The sequence below is a fragment of the Chelonoidis abingdonii genome, chromosome 9, assembly GCF_003597395.2.
Source record: "Chelonoidis abingdonii isolate Lonesome George chromosome 9, CheloAbing_2.0, whole genome shotgun sequence".
Lineage (NCBI taxonomy): Eukaryota > Metazoa > Chordata > Testudines > Testudinidae > Chelonoidis > Chelonoidis abingdonii.
The window spans coordinates 60,527,142-60,553,159 of NC_133777.1; the positions used below are offsets into that span (position 1 = coordinate 60,527,142).

A 26,018-nucleotide genomic window follows, 5' to 3' on the forward strand; every position below is an offset into this window, starting at 1 on the left:
CCAAGGGTAACCACCATAATTCATAGGCAGCAGATTTCAACAAACAAAAGGAATACTTCCTCACACACATGCACAGTCAACCTGTGGACTCATTGCAGGGTATTGTGAAGCCAAATATAACTGGGTTCAAAAACGAATTACCTAAGTTCATGGAAGAGTCCATCATGGCTGTTAGCCAGGATGAATCAGGATGACCCCTATCTTCAGCCTCTAACTGCCAGAAGCTGGGAGTGGACAACTGGGGCTGATTCACAGTAATTGTGCCGCTGTTCTGTTCATTCCTCTGGAAGCTTTTGGCATTAGCCCACTGTCAGAAGATAAGATTATAGCCTAGATTGGTCTAACATAAGAATGGCATATGGGTCAGACCAAAGGTCCTCTAGCCAGTAGCTGTCTAACCGACAGTGCCAATGCCAGGTGGCCTCAGAGGGAGTGAACCTAACAGGGCAATGATCAAGTGATCTTCTCTCTGCCATCTTCTCCAATTCTGACAAACAGAGGCTAGAGACCCATTCGTTAACCCATCCCTGGCTATAGCATTATGGACTTAACCACCATTATTATCAGTTCTCTTTTAAACGCTATTGAGTAGTCTAGCCATGCACAAACCTCCTCAGATAAAGGAGTTCCCCACACAAGTTGACAGGTTGCCTGCGTGAAAAGAAGAATTTCCTTTATTTTGTTAACCTGCTGCTATAATTTTTATTTGGTGACACCTAGTTTTGTATTGGGAAAAGTAAATAACTTTTCTATCTGCTTCTCCAATCATATGATTTTATACACTCTATCATTCCCTCGTCTCCCTCGTTTTTCCAAGGCTGAAGACTCCTAGCCTCTTGACTCTTTCCTCACATGGGACCGCCTCTCCAAACCCCTAAATGCATTTTAGTTGACCTTTTCTGACTTTTCTAGTGCCAGTATATCTTTTTTGAGGTAGGAGAAACACATCTGTAACACAGTATTGAGATGTGGGCGTACATGGATTTATAATCGAGGGCCATAAATATTCTCGTCTTTAGGCTGTACCTTTTAATGATTCCTAACATCCTTTTGCTTTTTGACTGCCTCTGCACATGCGTGACATCTTCAGAGAACTGTCCACGATGACTCCAAGATTTTCCTCCTAATCCGTTGTCGTAATAGCCCCATGATACTAAATATGTATACCGCTTGGGGTTATTTTTTCACAGTGTGCATCTACTTTACATATTATCCAATTAAAATTTTCATATTGCATTTTGTTTGCCACTAATCATTAGTTTGTGAGATCTTTCTGAAGTTCTTTCACAGTCTGGGTCTTAAGCATCTTGAGCAGTTTTAGTATCACTGCAACTTGCCACCTTCGACCCGTTTAACCCCTTCTCGGCAATCATTTATGAATAATTGAATAGGATGGTCCAGGACTCCATGATTCTTGGGGAACATACTAGTTACCGCTCTCATTCTGAGAAAGCTTAACCATAGGTCTACCCTTTGTTCCCTGTCGTTTTAACATCAGTTTTTCTCAGTCATGAAGGATCTTCCCTTTTGTTCCCATGATGGTTAATTTACATAAAGGCTTTGAATGAGGGACCCTCCTTGTTTAAAGGCTTTCTGGAAATCCTACTAATACATGATATCCCTGGATCCTCCCTTGTCCACATATTTGTTGCCCTTCAAAGAACTCTATGATAGATTAGTAAGACACGATTTCCTTTTAACAGAAACCATGTATTGACCATATTGGACAACAGTTTGTTTTTCCATTGTTCTGACTATTTTATTCTTAACTATGTTTTGACTAATCTAGCCTGGTACTTAGACGTTAGACTTACCGGTCTGTAAATTGCTGGGATCACCCTGAGCCCCTTTTAAAATATTGGCGTTACACATTAGCTACTTCGCAGTCAGTGGGTAAACCGGAGCCAGATTTAAGACAGTTAAATTTTAGTTAGGATAGTTCTGCACTGCACATTTGAGTGCTTTCAGAACTCTTTGGGTGAATGCCAATCTGGCCTGGTGACTTGTTGAGGATGTTTTTGGCCCTACCCACAGGATGTTGAATGCTATTGCATTTATGGTCACTATTTCAAGGTGGTCCTTGCTATAGCTTACTCTCAGACCACTCCTGCACTCACTACAGGATGAAATTAGGCTCCTCTCCCCTTGTGGGTTCCGTACCAGTACTCTATGAAGCAGTCATTAAGAGTATCGGAAAATCTTTATCTGTGCATGTGCGTCCTGAAGTGAAATGTCCCAGTCCATATGGGTATTGAATTCCCCCACTATTATGGGATTCTTTATTTTGATAGCTCGTCTAATTCTCTTAGCCGTTTCATCATGCCACTGTCTATGTCCTGGTCAGTGAGGTCATAATAGATCCCTAACATGTTATATTTTTATTAGGCATAGAAATTTCTTCTGCATAGAGATCTATGGAACCATGTGGATTCACTAAGATTTTGTACGTTCATTTGAATCTACATTTTCTTTCACTATAGTGCCACCACCACCCCGCAGCAGATACTGTTTGTCCTGTACCATATGTATTGTACCCGGAATGATTGTGTCCCATTGATTGCTCTCATCCACCAGGTTTCTGTGATGCCTGTTATATCAATATCTCTCCTTTAATCATAGGCACTCTAGTTCACCCATCTATTATTTCAAGACTTCTGACATTTAAAGTGTACAAGCACTTTAAAAAACTTGTCCCTGTTTTTTTGTCTGCCCTTTTCTGAGGTGTCAGATTCTTTTTTATGTGACTGTTTATCATTCTGATCTGGCCTTACATTTCCTCTTCCATCCTCTGCTCCTGACTGTAACCTGGAGATTCTCTATCATTAGACTCTCCCCGAAGAGAAGTCTGTGTCTGATCCACATGCTCTCTGCAGCAGGCAGCTTCCTTCCATCTCTAGTTTAAAAACTGCTCTACAACCTTTTTAATGTTTAGTGCCAGCAGTCTGGTTCCACTTTGGTTTAGGTGGAGCCCATCTCTCCTGTATAGGCTCCCCATCCAAAAGTTTCCCCAGTTCCTAATGAACGTAAACCCTTCCTCTCTACTCCATCGACTCATCACCGCATTGAGACTCTGAAGCCCTGCCTGCCTACCTGGCCTGCACTGGAATGGGAGTATTTCTGAGAATGCCACCATAGAGGTCCTGGATTTCAGTCTCTTCCAGCAGCCTAAATTTGGCTTCCAGACATCTCTCCTACCCTTCCTATGTCATTGTACCTAACATGTACCACACCACCAGCTTCTCCCAGACTAACATAGTCTATCCGATGCCTCAAGAGATCCGCAACCTTCGCACAGGCAGGCAAGTCACCATATGTTTCTCTCCGGTCTCACAACCAACTATCTACGTTTCTAATGATCGAATCTCCCATTACTAACACCTGCCTTTTCCTAGCAACTGGAGTTCCCTCCCCCAGAGAGGTAACCTCAGTGCGAGAGGCAACCCCAGCACCATCTGATCTGAAGGAGGGTCCCAACTATGGGAAGGTTTCCCTCTGCTCCCATTCTCTGCTCCCATGCTCTGCTTTCCTGGGCCTTTCATTCTCCTCAACAGTGCAGGGGCTGTCTGACCGGAAGTGGGACAATTCTACAGTGTCCCGGAAAGCCTCATCAACATACCTCTCTTAGTTCCTCCAGTTCTGCCACCCTGGTCTCCAAAGTCTGTATGGGGTCTCTGAGGGCCAGGAGCTCCTTGCACCGACTGCACACATACGCCACCTGCCCACAGGGCAGGTAATCATACATGCCGCACTCAGCGCAATAAACTGGATAGTCCCCACTCTGAAGCTGGGCTTCTGCCTGCATTTTCTCCTAGTTAATGGAAGGGTTGTTTAAAGCAAGAAGTTTTGAATGTAGTTTGGTTTTTAGGTTTTAAGGGGACTAAAGGGGCACAGATAGGACCGACAAGTCTGACCCAGTATGGCCGTTCTTATGTTCGGTGGACTGCAGTTGAATTTTTCTCACTTCGTGTCATTGCTGTTACAGTGCAGTTTTTAGACCCACTCTGGCTTCCTGTAAGAACACCGTGAGTGAGGGGCAAAAACTCTCCCTCTCTCCTTCCTGTTTGACTCTGTTTCATCCATCATTGCACAGAAGCACCTGGCATGGAAATGAGAGGGCATTGTGGCATAGATACCAACTATTTGAGATTAGTATACAAACCATGACAACACCAGTGATGAAGTACTTTCCCCACTGAATCAGTGTTGTCCTCGCTGCTTCTCAGCGTGGTTGCTGAGCAACTCCAGAAGTATCTGAACAGATGTTTTGCTAGCTCCCAGGCTTGTTTCAGGCCCCAAACAGCACTAAAATGACATCGGTGTGCATCATGGATAATTTCCATCCAGTGATGGAATTGTGACTCCTCTCCAAATAGATAATGGCTATGAATTTTTACTCTTTCATTTGTGAGGGGAGGCCAGCTGCACAGACTAGCTGAAGACAACTAGTTAATTCCTTTTGAGGTTGTCATTCAGTGATGATGGGCAGTTATATCAGCACCGAAGGCCCTGCCCTGTGGAGTATTGCAAGAATCTCTCCGCTCTGTGGGCTAGTACAGCTGCAGTGTAAAAGCACAAAAAGATCAGTTTGGTGTGGTTAGTGATATCCACTGTATAATAACTAGGGGCCTACCAAATTCACGGTCCATTTTGGTCAATTTCATGGTCATAGGATTTTAAAAATAATAAATTTCATGATTTCAAATATTTAAATCTGAAATTTCACAGTGTTATAATAGTGGGGGTCCAATGGTATGGTATTGCCACTCTTACTTCTGCGCAGCTGCCTTCAGAGCTGGGGGCTTAGTCAGCAGCTGCCACTCTCTCAGGATAATCAATGTACTACCAGGGTACAAAATATATCAGAAGGACGGAACAGGTCGTGCTGGTGGGAGAGTGGTACTATATGTGAAAGAAAGCATAGAATCAAATGAAGCAAGAACCTTAAATGAACCAAACTGTACCATAGAATCTCTACGGATAGTAATTCCGTGTTCTAATAATAGGAATATAGCAGGAGGGCTATATTACCGATCACCGGATCAGGATGATGATAGTGACTGTGAAATGGTCGGAGAGCTTAGAGAGGCTATAAAAATAAAAAACTCAACAATAATGGGGGATTTCAACTATCCCTATATTGACTGGGTGCATGTCACCTTGGGACGGGATGCAGAGATAAAGTTTCTTGACACCTTAAATGACTGCTTCTTGGAGCAGCTGCTCCTGGAACCCACAAGAGGAGAGACAGTTCTTGATTTAATCCTAAGTGAAGCTAAGGATCTGGTCCAAGAGGTGAATATAGCTGGACCGCTTGGCAATAGTGACCATAATATAACTAAATTTAACATCCCATGTGGCAGGGAAAACACCACAGCAGCCCAACACTGTAGCATTTAATTTCAGAAAGGGGGAACTGCATAAAAATGAGGAAGTTAGTTAAACAGAAATTAAAAAGTACAGTGCCAAAAATGAAATCTCTGCAAGCTGCATGGAAACTTTTTAAAGACACCGTAATAGAGGCTCAACTTAGATGTATACCCCAAATTAAGAAACATGGTAAGAGAACCAAAAAAGAGTCACCACGGCTAAATAACAAAGTAAAAGAAGCAGTGAGAGACAAAAAGACATCCTTTTAAAAAGTGGAAGTTAAATCCTAGTGAGGAAAAATAGAAAGGAGCATAAACTCTGGCAAATGAAGTGTAAAAATATGATTAGGAAGGCCAAAAAAAGATTTTGAACAACAGCTAGCCAAAGACTCAAAAAGTCATAGCAAAAAAATTTTTAAGCAGGAAGCCTGCTAAACAACCAGTGGGGCCACTGGACAATTGAGATGCTGAAGGAGCACTCAAGGACGATAAGGCCATTGCAGACAAACTAAATGAATTCTTTGCATCAGTCTTCACAGCTGAGGATGTGAGGAAGATTCTCAAACCTGAGCCATTCTTTTTAGGTGAGAAATCTGAAAAGAACTCAAATGTGAAATTGCAGAACTACTAACTATAGTTTGTAACCTATCATTTAAACCAGTTTCTGTATCAAATGACTGGAAGATAGCTAATGTGACGCCAGTTTTTAAAAAGGGCTCCAGATGTGATCCGTGCAATTAAAGGCCAAATTACAGACTTCAGTACCGGGCAAACTGGTTGAAACTATAGTAAAGAACAAAATTATCAGACACATAGATGAACATAAGTTGTTGGGAAAGAGTCAACATGGTTTTTGTAAAGGAAAACCATGCCTCACCAATCTACTAGAATTCTTTGAGGGGGGTCAACAAGCATGTGGACAGTGGGGATCCAGTGAATACATTGTTCTTAGATTCTCAGAAAGCCTTTGACAAAGTCTCTCACCAAAGGCTCTTAAGTAAAGTAAGCTGTCATGGGATAAGAGGGAAGGTCCTCTCATGGACTGGTAACTGGTTAAATGGTAGGAAACAAAGAGTAGGAATAAATGGTCAGTTTTCAGAATGGAGAGAGGTAAAGAGTGGTGTCCACCAGGGGTCTGTACTGGGAACAGTACTGTTCAACATATTCATAAATGATCTGGAAAAGGGGGTAAACAGTGAGGTGGTAACATTTGCAAATGATACAAAACTACTAAAGATAGTTAAGTCCAAAGCAGACTGCGAAAAGCTACAGAAGGATCTCACAAAACTGGGTGACTGGGCAACAAAATGGCAGATGAAATTCAGTGTTGATAAATGCAAAGTAATGCACGTTGTAAGCCTAATCCCAACTATACATATATAATGATGGAGTCTATATTGTCTGTTACAGCTCAAGAAAGAGATCTTGGAGTCATCGTGGATAGTTCTCTGAAATCATCTACTCAATGTGCAGCAGCAGTCAAAAAAGCAAACAGAATATTAGGAATAGTTAAGAAAGGGATAGATAATAAGACACAAGATATTGTAAGTCAATGGTACGCCCACATCTTGAATACTGCATGCAGATATGGTCGCACCATCTCAAAAAAGATATATTGGAATTGGAAAAGGTTCAGAAAAGGGCAACAAAAGTTATTAGAGCTATGGAATGGCTTCCATATGAGCAGAGATTTATAAGACTGGGATTTTTCAGCTTGGAAAAGAGACGACTAAGGGGGGATATGATAGAGGTCTATAAAATCATGACACGTGGAGAAAGTAAATAAGGAAGTGTTATTACTCCTTCTCATAACACAAGGACTAGGGATCATCAAATGAAATTAATAGGTAGCAGGTTTAAAACAAACAAAAGCAAGTATTTTTTTCACACAACATATTGTCAACCTGTGAAACTCCTTGCTAGAGGATGTTGTGAAGGCCAAGTCTGTAACCGGATTCAGAAAGGACTAGATAAGTTCATGGAGGATAGGTCCATCAATGGCTACTAGCCAGGATGGGCAGAGATGGTATCTCTAGCCTTTGTTTGCCAGAAGTTGGGAATGGGCGACAGGGGATGGGTCACTTGATGATTACCTGTTCTGTTCATTCCCTCTGGGGAACCTGGCATTGGCCACTGTCAAAAGACAGAATACTGGGCTAGATGGACCTATGGTCTGACCCAGTATGGCTATTCTTACGTTCTGGCTGCCCATCTCTGAAGGCAGCATCGGAGAAATAAGAGTGGCATGGTATGGTATTGCCAACCTTAGTTCTGTGCTGCTGCTGGCGTGGCACTGCCTTCAGAGCTGGATGCCTGGCCAACAGCCTTCGCTCTCCAGCCACCCAGCTCTGAAGGTAGTGTCATGTCAGCAGCAGCGCAGAAATAAGTGGCAATACCATGACCTCTCCCCTAAAATAGCCTTGTGACCCCCCTGCAAACCCCGTTTGGGTCAGGACGCCCAATTTGAGAAATGCTCGTCTCCCCCGTGAAATTTGTATAGTATAGAGCAATGTTTCCCAAACTTGGGATGCCGCTTGTGAAGGAAAAGCCCCTGGCGGGATTAGCCCATGAGCTTTGTAGAACTGTACATAAAACTAGACCAGATTAAGTAAAAATGCTCCTTTTGTCTTTGACAAAGAATGGAAAGACCAGGATTGAAACTTGCTACTCGTGTCTCTCTCAGAGGCACTTCTCATTATATGATAGCAAATCTGGGGATCCGTTTATTTTCTCAGTCAACATCATCTGCTTTGTCACCCCAAAGAGACCATCAGCACTATACTGGAGTTTGTGCTATATGGAATGACACTCCAACCTTCCCTTCTGCCCTACCCCACTCGTGTGAAATACTCTGCTGAACTGGGGAGATAGACCGGCTGTTAGGCCCAGATCTCTGGTATTTGGGTGGGAGTGCTCTGTGCTTCCTTTGTCAAAAGTTTCAGTGTTCTTTCCATATGATCCTTAGGAGTGAACTCCAAAGGCAGTAAAGTTACTGGCTTATCTAAAACTGCTATCAGAATAAGTATCCAAGAAAAGGAAATAGATCAGTGCTGAAAGAGGGGTGGAGGAGACATATAATCCGGTCTTATTCAGTTGAAGACAGTTAGGTGTTTGAGATTGGATGTCCTCGGCCTGGTTACACTAGAGTTAGGTCGACATAAGCTGTCTCACGTTGACCTAACTCTATAAGCGTCTTCACTAGAAGATAGCTCCCACTTATGTAACTCACCCATTACACTGACTTAATAACTCCACCTCCTTGATAGGTGTAGTGCTTAAGCTGATGTAGTTAGGTGAACGCAGTGTCAGTGTAGACATCATGTTGCTTACGTTGACTGTTGCTGCCTTTCAGAAACTGTTCCACAATGATCCCACAGGGCAGTTAAATCTGTGCAAGCACTCCTGGTGAGAACGCGCACTGCTGACACAAGGAGCTGAGTGTGGAAGTGTAAAACCAATTCAGTTATTGCAGTGGCTGTATGTCGATGTAAAGTAGGTTGACTAATTTTGTAGTGTAGACTTGCTGCAGCTCAGTCTTGTAGCACAAGAGTTGTAGAGTTGTCAGGACCAAAAAGGAGTTAGAGTAATAGTGTGTTACACTGGGTAACATAGATAGCAGTCCAAGTTCTGAACGTACAAGTGAGATGTGGCTGTTACATATTCATGCCTTCTGGCTTTAAAACAATTCAGAGCTATTGCGGTAACTGAGCACTATTGGGGAACATTACCTTCAGTTTCACTGAGCTTGCTCTTTACAGAGCTTTGGAGATTTAAAATTCTACAAGAAATCACATCAAGGATTACACTTTTTCTAGTTTAGGACAACACTGAGCGCTATTGAAAATCCTATCTTCGGCGTTGTTAGCTGTTGATAAACTGGATTCAGATGCTTCCCTAGCTGTTCTTGCTTGTGTCATTGAGATTCTTGGTACAAACGTTTATTGAATGGTATCCTGAAGTAGGTCAGCATCTTTCTAGCTACAAGAGTTCAGGTTTCTTAACAGATTGGAATTTTAAGCTCATAGTGCTTGCTATGATACATGCTATGACTTTAAGTAAGATCTCACATATGGTAATCAGTACAGTCATTCTGCTGTTCTAGCTGAAGGTATTTAGATATAATTGTCCTATACAAGCAGGTTCTTTTTGCTATAATACTAGCCAGATCACTCAGCATTTTCTGTATTTAATCTCTCTAGGCGGTTGAGCCATCCTGATTTTAGAATACCCTGCAGTGCCTTATCTAGACTGTTAACAATAATAAATATAGGACATGGCTCCTCTGAAGCAATATTATCTTCCTATAGGACATACAGAAGGCATCGCAGCCCATGAATAGCTGTGAAGCTGCTTGGCTTTAACTCTGTACAGCTCAGTGATTTAAAAATCTAGGGATGCAAGTATCTAAGCAGCTTTCTTGCCACTTCCAGTTTAAGTAACTTGTGGCAAAATATCAAAAAGCGGGAACATAGGGGGATACGGTTACCATATGAGTGTGTCTTGCTGCTGAAACAGAGCACCTAGAATCAGTGGGTGGGTATAATTTTCCTCAGGTCATTTTATAAGAGCTGCAAGACAAGGAGTTTTAAAAAATATAAAATCCAGATTGACACCGGTCATGGTGACTGGATCTGAAGTTTGACCTACCTGGGCAAACATTCCTTTAACCTCTCAGGAAGGATACAGTCGTGGTAAGTTGACCACATCTCAACTGCTCCAAGTCAGCTCTTTATTATTATGGGCCAAGTTTGAGAACTGGGTTTTACATTAGAAGACACAACTTCCTTCTTTAGTCAGTTACTCATCTGGTTGTTCTTAAATCCTCATCAAACCCTTAATAGAAGAAACAGAAAATGTAATGAAGGGGTTGAAATTATTATTTTTAAAATCCTATATTGTAAGTAGTATGCTTAGTTGCAAGTGCTGTTTGCAATGTAGTTGTAGCCATATTGGTTCCTGGATATTAGTGAGACAAGGTGAGTGAGGTAATATCTTTAATTGGACCAACTGCTGTTGGTGAAAGAGACAAGCTTTCGAGATACACAGAGCTCTGTGACCTGAAGAAGAGAGCCGTGTAGCTCAAAAGTGTGTCTCTTTCATCAACAGAGGTGGGTCCAATAAAAGATATATTACACTTTTGTACATCTGTATCTAGAGGACAATTCCAAAACTCCTCCAGGGACCATTTCCTTGCTCTTAAATAATAATAATTAAAAAAAAAAAATCAAAAGCTCCTGTACTTCTAAAGCTCTAAAAAGCACAGTGTAAATACGCTTATCTGGAGTAACAGTATCTTTAATACTAATGAGCTGGTATCGTTGTTAAATAGCTAGATCAGCTTCAGTCTGTTAGCTGCAGGCAAGCCCACCATGATTTTTGCCGCTGTTAGCAGTTGCCATATCTTTATTATTTTGGATCTGTTTGGGGCCAGATTCTGCCCTTATTTATACCCATGCAGTTTCAGTGAACTTTACTGAGGTTGCACAAGTATAACCAGAGACAGACTGAGTTACATATGAGACAACACACGTTAGCGTCTTTAAGTGTAAGCTTCGTGTCTTCTGACAGTGCTCAGTCTTCAGTATCTTAAAGTTGCAGCATGTACTAGGTATGACATTTTACTTATATTTGACAGAACTAGTACAGCATATGAAAAGTCAACCTGATTTTAAGGACCAGTTTAGCTGTTTGATGTAGAGTTTTGAAGAAATATATGTCCGAGTAATACCAGCTCAGGTGGAAAAATGTCTTTTAGCTGTTCATGGCTTTGAATTTTTCAGCAAGGATGTTCAGCTACCTTACCAGCAAGATTTGTCTTCTATTTGGCATAGATGGGTTTGTTTCCTGTTTTAAACACGTAGAACAGAGGACAACATGGTTCACTTTTGTTTACTTCCTTATTTGTATATCATCAATGTCAGCAGGAGTGAGCCCAGCTCCCTAGTGTTCGTAGATACCTGCTGATGCACAGGGAACAACAGGCAAGCACAACACACTGCTTTAGTGTACATCTTAGAAAAGGTTTGTTTAGAAAAATCTTTTCAGTGAAAGTCGTGAGTCTTCACACACTTGCAGCCCTTTGGACACTATTCCACTCCCCATAACTGCTAGATTAAATGTGTCCAGTATTGTCCAGCAGAATGTACAGCACCTGTACTATTAAATATTACATTAGCTTTGCGTTAATAGAATTCATCAGCATAGCTGGTACAGAGGGCCTGCAGTGGCTTGGCTGAAGTAGTCAGATTTGGGATCTGCATTACTTTACTGGTGTTTTATGGGGAACACTTCCAAGGTCGGCAAGTTAAGTTTTGGGTCTCAGTTGTTTTGGAAGTGCCATTTTAGCAGGTTGCTAAAGTAAACTCATTTTGTACTAGTGGAAAATGGTGACAACAGATTTCAGCATGTATTGAATTGAAATATTTTTCTCTTAAGGGTAGCATTGTCCTGCAAAATTTGTTTCTTCTGTAGATGCCATCCAGGATTTTTGAGCTGGATAGACTAATCTAGATTGTTAATGATTTCACTGCAGTGGCTGGAGGTGAAAGTTATTGACTTAGACTAAAGGAGATGTTAATTTTATGATCGATAGACCACAAAGATCCTGCTCTTTCCACTCATCACTTAATGTAGTTAATTCCTATAAGACTGAGCGTGTTCACCCTGGATCACCTTGAAACAAACTTGCATGGATGATTTCAAAAATTGGGTCTCTGTGCACCTTGTCCTGGCTATTTGTTTTAGGATCTGATCCTTCAGTTGGACCAGTGCAGGCAAACCCAATTGCAGGGTTGGGACATTTACATTGAAAACTCTCTTCATTTATTTGGCACCAGTATAGCACAATTACCGTACTTTGAACTCTCCCTTTTTGGCATTCTTTCTTGCACATTTAGATCCAAGGCATAATTTGAGTATTAGATCCTTGTTGTTGTTTTAATTCTTAAACTGATTATAAACTTAAGGGAGTGCCTTGTCCCATGGTTAGAATACAGAACAGTGTTAGACCTGAACTCTGTTCCTGGCTCTGCCATTGATTACTGCCCTGGGTCGCACATAAAGATTCTTCCATTTTGATCAGAATTACAAAGTTCTAGTGGTAATCCCACATGTGAAGCATAGTTTCTCTCTCAAGCTAGCAGTATCTTTCAAAATGGAAGAGGTTAAGTGTGATTACTATATATGGCCCTAGGTAACTCATGTAACCTTTCCATCACTTAGTTTCCCCATCTTGAAAACTGGCATATGCCTTGAGGTATAATAAGGATTAGTGTCTCTTACACACTTTGAGATCTTCTGATGTAAGGCATAAGATCTTGAGGGCGGGGGGCAAACAGTCTATACAGTGCCTAGTGCAGTGGGGCTTTGGTCTGTGACTGGGGCTCCCAGACACTACTGCAATAAATAACTGAATACATACCAAACATTAATTCTTTGTAGCCACAGGCACTACTTTAGGGTCTGGTTTAATGCATGTGTCAGAACTAAATACGGATTTTGGTGGTAGTAATCTTCGTGTATCTTTTGAAATAAAACCTTCTTTTCCAGAGGTGGGCAAATTAGGGACCGCGAGCCACATCTGGCCCGCGGGGCTGTCCTGCCCAGCCCCTGAGCTCCTGACTGGCTCCGGCCCCTCTCCAGCTGTCCTTCCTCCCCTGCAGCCTCAGCTCGCTGTGCTGGCAGCGCAGCGGCCTGGCTGGCTCCGGCTGGGTGGCGCGGTGCAGGGGCAGATTTACAAGTGAACACAGGGTGCCCTGGCAAAGGCCCCCCAACAACAGGGGGATCCAGGGCCGGCACTCGGGCAGCTCAGCACTGGCTGCACTGAAATCATATGCAGGCGGGCGGTGCAGATGGTGGGAGCGCAGGGAACGCAGGCGGAGGACTCGGGGAGCACTGGGCATCCACGCAGCCGGCCAGAGAGAAGCGGCTCTTTGAAGTGGAAACCACTGCTTCTCTCTGGCTGCACGGCTGCCCCTGCTCCTGTTGAGTCCTTTGCCCATGTTTGCAGGGCCACATTCTGAAAGGGGCTGGGTGGGGGGAGATGGATAAGGGGTAGGGTCCCGGAAGGGGGCAGTCAGGGGCAAGGGGTCTTGGAAGGGGGTGGTCAGGGAGCGGGGGGCGTAGATGGAGGGGTCGGTCAGGGGACAAGGAGCAGGGGGGTTGGATGGGTTTGGAGGTTCTTAGAGGGGTAGTCAGGGGGCAAGAAGTGGGAGGGGGCGGATAAGGGGTAGAGGGCAGGCTGTTTGGGGATGGGCACAGTCTTCCCTACCCGGCCCTCCATACTGTTTTGCAACCCCGATGTGGCCCTAGGACCAAAAAGTTTGCCCACCCCTGTTCTTTCTTCTCAAACTCATGATTGCTTTTCATGATAACTTTCAGTATGTAGTGTTGAAAAAACTACTTTCTCTAAGTTTATCTGCTCAGTTTATCTTTCCACTTTGATATTCTCCACTCCCCACTTCTTTAAACCTTGTCTTCTCTAGAGTTCCAGGGCTTGTTACTCTACCATCACTCCCCACTGCAAACCTTCCTAAACTCTGCCACTTATATTACTATAGAGCTTACAGACTCCAGTTGAAGTCAGGGCCCCATTGAGTTAGGTGCTGTCTGAAATACCTAGGATAGTAGATTGTAAGCTCTTTGCGGGCAGAGGTTAAGGGCTTGTCTACATGGGAAAATAGACAGAACTACAGAAATATAGTTATACCATGGTAGCTATGCCAGCATAACTCCCTGTGTGGACATGCTTTCTGGAATAAGTGACTATAGGGGGCAAAAAGTCTTAATTCTAGAATAGTGTATCCACATAGAGGGTGTACTGGCATAGATATAGCAGTGTAACTATACTATTATCATAGACTTTCAGAAGGGACCATCATGATAGTCTAATCTGAACTCCTGCACAACACAGGCCACAGAATCTCACCCACCAACTCCTGTATCAAACCCCTAACCTAAGTCTGAGCTACTGAAGTCCTCATAGACTCATAGACTTTAAGGTCAGAAGGGACCGTTATGATCATCTAATCTGATCTCCTTCACAATGCAGGCCACAGAATCTCACCCATCCATTTCTATAACAAACCCCTAACCCATGTCTGAGTTATTGAAGTCCTCAAATTGTGGTTTGAAGACCTCAAGCTGCAGAGAATCCACCAGCAAGCGACCCATGCCCCACGCTGCAGAGGAAGGCGAAAAACCTCCAGGGCCCCTGCCAATCCACCCTGGAGGAAAATTCCCTCCCGACCCCAAATATGGCGATCAGCTAAACCCTGAGCATGTGGGCAAGACTCACCAGCCAGCACCCAGGAAAGAATTCTCTGCAGTAACTCAGATCCCATCCCATCCAACATCCCCTCACAGACCATTGAGCAGACTTATCTGCTGATAATCCAAGATCAATTGCCCAAATTAAACTATCCCATCATATCATCCCCTCCATATACTTATCAAGCTTAGTCTTAAAGCCAGATAAGTCTTTTGCCCCCACTACTTCCCTCGGAAGGCTGTTCCAGAACTTCACTCCCCTAATGGTTAGAAACCTTCGTCTAATTTCAAGTCTAAACTTCCTAATATCCAGTTTGTACCCATTTGTCCTTGTGCCTACATTAGTACTAAGCTTAAATAATTCCTCTCCTTCCCTAACGTTAATCCCCCTGATATATTTATATAGAGCAAGCATATCCCCCCGGAGCCTTCTTTTGGCCAGGCTAAACAAGCCAAGCTCTTTGAGTCTCCTTTCATAAGGCAGGTTTTCCATTCCTCGGATCATCCTAGTAGCCCGTCTCTGAACCTGTTCCAGTTTGAATTCATCCTTCTTAAACATGGGACACCAGAACTGCACACAATATTCCAGGTGGGGTCTCACCAGCGCCTTATATAACGGTACTAACACCTCCTTATCCTTGCTGGAAATACCTCGCCTGATGCATCCTAAAACCGCATTTGCTTTTTTAACGGCCATATCGCATTGGCGGCTCATAGACATCCTGCTATCAACCAATACCCCAAGGTCCTTCTCCTCCTCTGTTGCTTCCAACTGATGCGTCCCCAATGTATATCTAAAATTCTTATTATTAATCCCTAAGTGCATGACCTTGCACTTTTCACTATTATATTTCATCCTATTACTATTACTCCAGTTTACAAGGTGGTCCAGATCTTCCTGTATAGTATCCCGGTCCTTCTCCGTGTTAGCAATACCCCCCAGCTTTGTGTCATCCGCAAACTTTATTAGCACATTCCCGCTCTTTGTGCCAAGGTCAGTAATAAAAAGGTTAAATAAGATAGGTCCCAAAACCGATCCTTGAGGGACTCCACTAGTAACCTCCTTCCAGCCTGACAGTTCACCTTTCAGTACGACCCGTTGTAGTCTCCCCTTTAACCAGTTCCTTATCCACCTTTCAGTTTTCTTATTGATCCCCATCTTTTCCAATTTAGCTAATAATTCCCCATGTGGAACCATATCAAATTCCTTAACTGAAATCGAGGTAAATTAGATCCATTGCGTTTCCTTTGTCTAAGAAATCTGTTACCTTCTCAAAGAAGGAGATCAAGTTGGTTTGGCATGATCGACCTTTTGTAAAACCATGTTGTATTTTGTCCCAATTACCATTGACTTCGATGTCCTTAACTACTTTCTCCTTCAAAAATTTTTAAGACCTTGTATACTACAGATATCAAACTAACAGGCCTGTAGTTACCCAGATCACCCTTTTTTCCTGTCTTAAAAATAGGAACTATGTTAGCAATTCTCCAGTCATACGGTACAACCCCTAAGTTTACAGATTCATTAAAAATTCTTGCTGATGGGCTTGTAGCTTCATGTGCCAGTTCCTTTAATATTCTTGGATGAAGATTATCTGGGGCCCCCAATTTAGTCTCATTAAGCTGTTCGAGTTTGGCTTCTACCTTGGATGTGGTAATATCTGCCTTCATATCCTCATTCCCATTTGTCATCCTACCATTATCCCTAAGCTCCTCATTAGCCTCATTAAAGACTGAGGCAAAGTATTTGTTTAGATATTGGGCTGTGCCTAGATTATCCTTAACCTCCACTCCATTTTCAGTGTTTAGCAGTCCCACTTCTTCTTTCTTTGTTTTCTTATTTATATGACTATAGAACCTTTTACTATTGGTTTTAATTCCCTTTTCAAGGCCTAACTCTACATGGCTTTTGGCCTTTCTCACTTTATCCCTACATGTTCTGACCTCAGTAAGGTAGCTTTCTGACCTTACTGATCACTCCCATCTTTCACTCCTTGTAGGCTTTCAGCTTTTTCTTAATCACCTCTCTGAGATGCTTGTTCATCCAGCTTGGACTACAATTCCTGACTATGAATTTTTTCTCCTTTCTTAGGATGCAGGCTTCTGAAAGTTTCTGCAACTTTGACTTGAAGTAATTTCAGGCCTCCCCTACCTTTAGATCGGCAAGTTCTTCAGTCCAATCCACTTCCCTAACTAATTTCCTTAATTCTTTAAAGTTAGCCCTTTTGAAATAAAAAACCCTAGTTACAGATCTATTTTTGTTTATCCTTCCATTTAGTTCGCACTGAATTAGGTCATGATCGCTCGAATGAAGGTTGTCCCCTACAACCATTTCTTCTATGAGGTCCTCACTACTCACCAAAACCAAATCTAAAATGGCATCCCCTCTTGGTTCAGCAAGTGGTGAAGGAATCCATCAGCTATCACATCCAGGAAAATCTGAGCCCTATTGTTATTACTGGCACTTGTCCTCCAGTCTATATCTGGGAAGTTAAAGTCTCCTGTGATCACACAATTCCCATTAGTATTTACTTCATTAAAAACATTGAAGAGATCTCTGTTCATATCCAAATCAGATCCCAGTGGTCTATAGCACACCTCAGGTACAATACCAGGACAGGCTTTAGTAGCTTTCTTTCCCAGTGTGATTTTTGCCCAGACAGACTCTGTCTTATCCATTGCATCACTTCTTATTTCTTCGCAGTCTACCTCACCGTTGATATACTCCACCACTACAGTTAGATCAGTCAGTTTCCTTATGTAGATGGGCCTTAAATAGACAAGACAAATAGTGGAGAGGTAAACAGATGACCAGAAAAGCAAAGTGATTTTTTGTCTAACACCACACAGGAAGAGCCAGAGATAGAACCCAGGCATCTGTAGTCCCAGTCTGATGGCGCATCGACTGAGCCACACTCACTTGGGCTAAGACTGCCTACTGAGACGCTCTGCTGGCTTCCATTCATATATATAAAATGTAAGCTTCCCTTACTCTGAAAGCTAGTATCAGTTTGTCAAGCAGCCGTGTAGATAAGCATGAGTGTTTTTACCACTATCATGAACATTTCTGCTTTTTGTGACTCTGTGGTAAAGACACCCACTTATGCTACTGTTTGCATCACTGCTTGCACTGATGCAGCTGTGCTGTTGCTAAAAAGTGGATACAAGTTTTTAGCATAGCTGCATTGACAGAGGGAAATAGTGTCCTTATTCTCCTCCTCCACTGTGCCCTTCAGTGACTTAGTTTTCTGAACCACGAAGCGCAGAAAGTTCCTGCAATGTTGGATGCTTGTGGCCACAGTCAGCAAGGCCATGAGGGTTCACACTCCTCCCATTTAGTCACTGTCTCTTGAGGCACTTGTCTCTTTGCAGGGTTTTAGAACCTGCAGTGCTGAAGTAACATCTCCCCCTCCTACTCTCACAGCTCATAGTAATGAAGTAAACCCCCCCCCCCCTTTGTGCCCTTTTATTCTCTTAGCTGCTGGTAATAGCCAAAGTTTGATCAATAGTCAGACCCCATTAGTTTCAAGTTGGTGAATTTAGGATGCAAAAGTAGAAGTTTCACTGATTTAAGTTGATTTCTGCATCTCTGTGCCCCAGCAGGGAATGAATCAGTTGGGAATTGAATTAGCACAACATATTTTCAGCCACTGTACCTGAGATCTACATAGTTTGATTTTTTTCTTAAAGTTCTTTGAATAGACTGACTTGTTGTAGTGTTGAGCACCGACTCCCATGCTGTACTTGAAATCAGTAGGGGTTGCAGATGCTCAACACTTCTGAAATTCAGGTGGCAAAGTTTCACATTAGTAAAGTTTATAATATCCATTAGTAAGTTAGGTTGTAGAAGTATCCACTGGGGAAAGAAAGCTGCAGCCAGGGGGAGAGCCTCTAGGTGGCACCAAAAGGCTTGGTTATTGGATCATTCATATTTTGCACAAGTACCAATTTGGGGGTGGAGACTAACTCATCTGTTCTGAATTGGCCGGAATGAGGTGTGGAATTCCATTGTCTAGTAGTTTCCATGTGCAACAACTAATATTGCCACAGGCTGATTATAATTGTCTTGATCAGTAGCTGGGCAGTACATAATATTTCAGATATACGTGGCAAACTTTTGGAACAATGACTAGCAAAAAGTGATTTTTTTTAAATTTACAGCCAGTTGAATATTACTACCACTAGTAGTGTAAGCTGTGCCAGAGAATGCAAGATGCCCTGTGTGAACATCTGTTAGTTGGGTATCAACATATATAGGCAGTGGCTTCAGAATTTTTGCTTACCTAGTGTGAGTAGTCCCATTGCCTTTAATAGAACAACTTATGGTAGTAAGCATTACACCCCTATTACAGGTGTTTGCAGAATGAGCATGCAGGATGAAGACAAATAGGGATGTCTTTAATGGTTTAACGATTGCTGTTAAACCTAGTTAGAGTTCTAGAGAAGACCACTAGGCCTATTCCAAAGGGACATGTTTCAATGTGTGCTCAGATTAAAGATATGGCACATAAAAATGTCCCTATTTCTCAGTATAGCTTTCAACATGACATTCGTTATAAACGATAAACATTGTTGATGTTTGCTTCTATCAATCTGGTAAATTTCCATGGGTATACCATTCTGTTTGAAAACACTGGCAAGAGTTAGCGAGAGGTAAGGAAACAGGGAAGCCAAACAGAAAACAAAGCTCAAGATCAAAGGGGGAGGACAGTGTGTGTCCACACTAAAATGGTCCCTGTGGCTACTGGACAACAAGCCTCATTGGTTCAAAGGCTATAGATGGTGTTCATTTAGCATCCTTCTTCCCAAAAAACCGACTTTTAAGACTTCCCAAACATTACTGTTAAATAATTTGACAGTGACTCTTGGAGATCACATGAGGGGAACAAATGCCTGATACAGTAGGAGGTGAAGAGTTCTTTCATAGCTGAATGATTCTTAAAAGGCCATGTGGCATAGGAAGCTGGGCATGTGTTGGAGGTAGAAGAAGGTGCAGCTGTACCTTTGCCTTGCGTTCCTCTAGACTGCATCTCTCAGGAGAGTTCAAAATCTGGCCGTGAGGTTTTTCCCCCCCCAAAGGAAGTTAGATGAGGCTCAAATTCTTATCTCTTAGGTGACTAGCCTAATTAACATATGTATGTGCTAGAATCTTACATATTTGATTTTGCCAAACCTTTCATGCTGGCATTAAAAAAAACATATGCCTCTAAAGGTTAGTGTTTAAGATGATAATAAGGCTCTGACTAGTTATTCATTCATGATACTCAGAACCATGTCTTCTTACATACGCCTGTGCAGTGTCTGACTCCCTAGAAAAGGTATCCTTATCCTAACAGCAGGCTACTTACCTCTTCAACTTTTTCTATCCTTTTCTTTGAAGTTAGATTTTTCCCTTAAAATTTTAGTAAATTCAAAGGGGGAAGTCCAAACCTCTGTATCCATCCCATAATAAGAAGCATGTAAATTTAGGACAGCCTAGATTGCTTTGTTGACGACTTTTAGCAATGTAAAAGATGGGTAAAGGGATTCAGGGAAAGCTGTTCTATATAGTTCTGTGAAGTGAATCCTTCAGGCATTAAATAATGGATAGCCAGTATATAGAATAGAAAGTGTGTTTGAGACCATCAGTCTGAGACTTCGGGGAAAGATTTTACTGTGTGTGCTGTTGAGTAATTCTACTATTTCATTAGGTAGGATGGCTTAACTTGGGTGAACTCTGGAGGCCCATTAATTGTACTTATAAACTTTATTCATTAAGGATGGCTGACTTGCACAAGGTAGGGTCTCTGGTATATCCACTATACAATGCTAGGCACACAAGTTATTATTGCAAAAGGTATGTATTGTAGCTTGCATCTTTTCTTATTGCATATTGGTATATGCAGTATAATGTAGCCAAATACAGGTATGCTGGAAATCAGTGCCAGTGACTCCATGCTGTCTGATCAGGAGCTGTGTCCTGTCTTCATGATAGGATGGAGCCTGGGACTAGCAGATAGCAGAGATGAGATGTTCGTAGTTCGGGGCCATATTAATCAGACATAGTGAGTGTGTGGGAGTTGTATGCATGCAGAGTATGGCTATACCCACAACCTGGTTTCAGAAATGTGCTCTGTGCTTGTGCAAACACTTGCAGAAGTGGACTAAATAACAGGATGTCTAATTCCTTTAATAGACTATACCACCATTGCCCCTGCATCCCAGAGTCTAATGAAAAGTGACCCATTTGGCTTTCTAAGGCTTAATAGAGGCAATCTGTTAAGATTTCTTACACCACAACTGTGGACCCGTATGTCACTTAAGACTTAGTGCCCAGTCCTGAAAAACCCTGTTCATGTCTTTACTTGTGAGCAAATACGTTGAATTCAGTGGTGATTAGGCATGGGAGTAAACCTTGTGGGATCAAGCCCTTACTTTGTCAGCTCTTTTGTGCAGGAACCTTTTATTAGGAGTTTTTTAGAGTACAATTTATGAACAGGCTTAGTCTGTGGGAATCTTAACTGTTGGCTGACTTGTGTAAGATTTAGTTTTACAAAGAACTTGACAGTGAGAGAAGGAATCCGACCAGTACTGCAGGAAAGGATACCTGTGTCTTGCATCTCACTCAATATTGTTTAACTTCAGAGCTCTGATAAGACCATAGGCTGCAAGTTAGTGGATTTCTGTTGTTCATATCTATACAGAGGCCTCAAGGAGTGAAACAGGATTAAGAGTCTAGTGCAGGTCTCCCATGCAACTTTGTAGAGCATTTCTATCGGGCAAGAAAGCAAATTAAACGCAGCTCATTCATTAACACACGACTATCACAGAACTGTAAGTTGCTTGGGAGGGGAAGTCTCCCTCTCTCACAGGAGGAAGTCATGGGGAACCCATGGAGCATCTCCTTTGGGTTTGTGTGAGGTAGATATCCATCCTCTGGCCCTATCCCATGTACAGATGCTGTTTGGGGGAATGAATGAGTCCTCTCTTTCTGTGCTGCAGTATCCAGTACCAACCTGAGATAGTCCAAGTCAGTGTGTAGGTCTACAGAGTCATTTAAGATTAAGCAGTTGAAATTCTCTGTTGCAAAGACCAATGTTTCAGTATTTATTGATCCCTGTGTGCTTGTGTATATCTGCAGTTTGAATTTGTAACACCATTAGCTATAACATTTTTATGACCTGCTTTGCTGTTTGAGTTGGTAGGGGTTAGTGTCAGTGATTGCACAAGTTTTGAGAAGGTTTACAAAGATACTAGGCATTAGCCAGTAAAGTTGGAGAGAATGCCATTTCCCAGACACTTTCCCCTTCTTTTCTTCCTCAGTCTTGAAGTCCTCACAAATCCCTTGTGGCTAGGTGGGCTCAGCTGTTTGCAGCGTACTCAGTGTATTAAGGAAACGTATTGCTCATTATGTCCCAGATTCTGCTACTGCTTCTCAGTAGTCCCACCTGACTCAGTGTAGTAAAATGACAGTATCTTGGTCAGTGAGTAGTAACCATTTTACATGAGCCAGGGAGGCAGAATCTGACCCTATAAAACTTTGTAAAAATATTTTAACTGTTTCCTTACACACTCCTCTGCAAACTTAGCAAAGATCACATTTTTTATTATGTTCATGCCAAATCCATTAAAATTCAGTCATATTTGAGTCAGAAGCACAAACAGGTCGCTGGAAGAACTATGCATTCACCTTCTTCATTAAAAACACTTTGGGTAGCGACAAGGGGCAAAGCTTTTTAGAAATGCAGGCTCATTTTCAAGAATGAGTTAGGAGTTTGTCTAATTGAAGATCAGCATGATTTATACTCCCAATGGCTTGTCATTTCTGAAAAATTGGGCTGCTTAGTCTTTTCTGAAAACTTTTCCTTAGTCCTGAGACATTTTAACTCCAAAGTTAAATAATTGAGACAGTTATGACTGACTGGAAGGGTTTACAATAAAATGGCTCTCAGCCTGAACTACAGCGCTATTACGGTTAAAAATGATAAAAAACAAACAACAAACCCCACACACATTTATCTCTGGATAAAATACAGAACTAGAAGCCTACTTCATTCTCAATGGAGTTATTCCAAAAAGCAGCTTCTTACACTTCTTACACTTACACAGTCTTCTTTAGGCTGCTGGAGTGACGCCGGTAGCCTCACGTTCCATGCTACTTTAACATAATTAAGTTTTTCTAAGCTTCATAGTATAGCAGGTAGACTCTTGTTTTTGACAAGTATTTAAATTGATGGTTATTGACACTGCTTTAGGCTTCTAATAGCCGATTTGGACCACATTATAGCCTTGAGTTTTTGTTTTTGCACAAAGTTCTAATTTAAATGGGATTTTCTTCATACAGAGGATAGTATACTGTCCTCTTTAATATCTGTTTGTGAACATAATTTCTGTATCTTTGATTTCATGTAAGCAATCTACATAACGGTATCTACTGTGGGAAGTTGTATTATTGATTATGGTGGTATCCCTCTCGGCATTTTTGTACATTTTGATTTTCATAGTTTTATAACTGTGAGTTTTATACCAAACTGAAACTTTTTAAAGTTGTAAACCCCAATGCAGTTGTTAGAAGAATCGGTTTGTCAATCACAAAACAGACTGTAGCTTTCAGATATGAGGCTAGTTAACTTTTAATTAATTTTAAGACAGCTTAGTTCAAGCAGTCATCTGAATTTTACTTCCCCTATTAAGTAGATTAGTTCATTTTAACTTCACTGAGGGTTTTTTTGACCTCCAGATGTTGCTTTTAGGCCTAGTCTACACTGGGGGAGGATCGATATAAGATGCGCAACTTCAACTACGAGAATAGCGTAGCTGAAGTTGACGTATCTTAGATCGACTTAGATTGAATTACTTCACGTCCTCGTGGCGTGGGATCGACGGCCGCCACTCCCCCATCAACTCTGCTTCTACCTCTCACCCTAGTGGAGTTCCGGATTCGACGGGGAGCGCATTCAGGGATCAATGTATTGTGTCTAGACGAAATGCGATACATCGATCCCTGACAGATTGATCACTGCTCGCTGATCCTCAGCTCCTCTAGCCTTTCCCCAGCCATGCTCCACTCTAGGTACCTTTCCCAGCTTCTAAACAGCCAGGCCCTTCTCCTTCAACAAGCAGAGGGTGACTCCCTGTCTGCCCCTGGCTTCTCTGCCTTTATAGGGCCAGCTGAGTTTGTTTGGGGTGTGGCCTCATCTGCAGCCACTTCCCCCAATCAGCTCAGACTAAAAGCTGCTCTCTCCAGTCACAGCTGCCTCCCAGGGCTGTTTTTAATCCCTCTGGACCTGAGCGGAGTGACCACCCTGCTACACCATCACAGAGCCATTTTCTATTTTAGGTTTGATTATTTCTTGCTGCTGACTTAAATTATCTCTAGTGATTGCCTTCTCTAGCCATTCTTTGCTGCCCTGGCACCTGCATGTGAGGAAAATAAGTCTGATCACATTAGGTCTTGTTCCTGCCAAGCCGAGCTAATGATTTTTGGAGTTAGGATCTAATTTATGCCCTCCAGTTGGAGCAGAGTTGTCCCCTGAATTTTGAAACTTTTAGTTTAGTACTTGTTTATTAGTTTTCCAGTAATTAAGTATCTAGTGTTGTATCTTAGAGGCCTGTTGCTGCTTTCATTGATGCCAATGCTAAATATCCCACTAACTTCCATAGGCTGTAGAGTCAGACTAAGTGCATGAAGTACATCACTGAATTTGGAAGTGTTAGAGCCACTTAGGAGATAAAGTAGACTAGATTCCCCACAGTGCATTTTTGAGGGCATATTTTCTTAGGGTGGGCATTTGATCTTTCTAGAAATAACTGGTCAATTGACAGGTCAAATATTCATCAGATATTGTCAAAAATGGTCAAATATCTTAAAAGACTAATTCAGTAACTAAGTGTAAGGCTTGGTCTATATTACATACATACTTTGGTATCATGACATCGCTCAGTGGTGTGAAAAATCCACCAAATTTAACCCCCATGTAAACAGCGCTATGTTGGTGGGAGAGCTTCTCCCGCCAACGTAGCTACTACCTCTCACAGGGATGGAGTTATTAAGCCAATGGGAGAGAGATTTCCCGTCAGCTTAGAGTGTCTTCACCAGATGTGCTACAGCAGTGCAGCTGCGCCGATGTAAATTTGTAGACTTTATGTTCTCCAGTAGGCTTAGGCCTAGATAGACACTTATGCCTAAGGCTGCATGTCTGTCACGGAAGTCACTGATTCCATGACTTTCCGTGACCACTGTGACTTCTGCAGTGGCCAGTGCTGGCTCGGGCAGCCCCTGGGCCAGCAGCAGCAGCAGTTTGGGTATGTTGGAGGAGGCTCAGGGCTGGGGCAAGGGGTTGGGGTGCGAGGCAGCGCTTACCTGGGCGGAGGGCCAGGGAGTGCCATGTGGCGTCCGCACCCGCTGCCATTCTCAACCAATGGGAGCTGTGGAGCTGGCACTTGTGGCAGGAGTAACCACCTGGCCACCCCTCCTGCTAGGAGCTGCAGAAACATGCAGGTCAGAGCCAGGTAGGGAGCCTGCTAGTCCTGCTAACTCTCCCCCTCCAGCACCAGCAGGGGTCCCCCGCCAACACCTGCAGTGCCCCTAGACCACCCCCATCCCAAGCACCTGCAGCCCCCTGGCCCAAGTTTAGTTAGGGGTGTATAATGAAAGTCATGAATAGGTCACGGGCTGTGAATTTTTGTTTACTGCCCATGACCCTGTCCATGACTTTTACTAAAAATACCTATGACTAAAAGTAGCCTTACTTATGCCTAATTACCAAAAATAAATAAATAAATAAAAATGTTATTTTAATTCAGAAAAATGTGAAACAGTGTTCTAAAAAAAATGAAAGAATGGCACTATGGTGCAAATCACACCATCACTGCCACCTACCCTACATCACTCATGATTTTATACACTTCTATCATATCTCCTTTTAGTTTCCTCTTTTCCAAGCTGAAAAGTACTGGTCTCTTTAATCTCTCCTCATATGGGGACCCATTCCAAACCCCTAATCATTTTAGTTGCCCTTCTCTGAACCTTTTCTAGTGCCAGTATATCTTTTTAGTGATGAGGAGACCACATCTGTACGCAGTACACTCATCCTCATCCTCCTGTAACCAGCTGAAAGGTAGTACTATTAAATTGATTAGGTTATTTATTAGAAACACTAAGTTGTCAGTAAAAAAACAGCTGTGGTTGACTGTAGAAGCTGTTCAAGACAGCCAGAAATTCATATGTCAAATAAGATTTAATTAAATTATTTTTATAGGCAGACAAATCAAAAGAATCTGAAGCAGTTAACAGTTGCAAAAACAATACCATCCCAGAGCCCAGTCCCAAGAAATAATGAGCATCTGTCAATGCCACTTTGTGGAAGTGGTAGCCACTCAGTAACTCAGAATAGAGTTTCCCAG

At 42.4% G+C, this 26,018-nt stretch overlaps 1 protein-coding gene across 1 annotated transcript in view; it reads left to right on the plus strand.

Annotated features, from left to right (window-relative positions):
* The window catches only part of RFX7 (regulatory factor X7), a 108,278-nt gene that overhangs the window by 28,136 nt on the left and 54,124 nt on the right, over positions 1 to 26,018 (plus strand). The gene's annotated exons all lie outside the window — the stretch shown is intronic.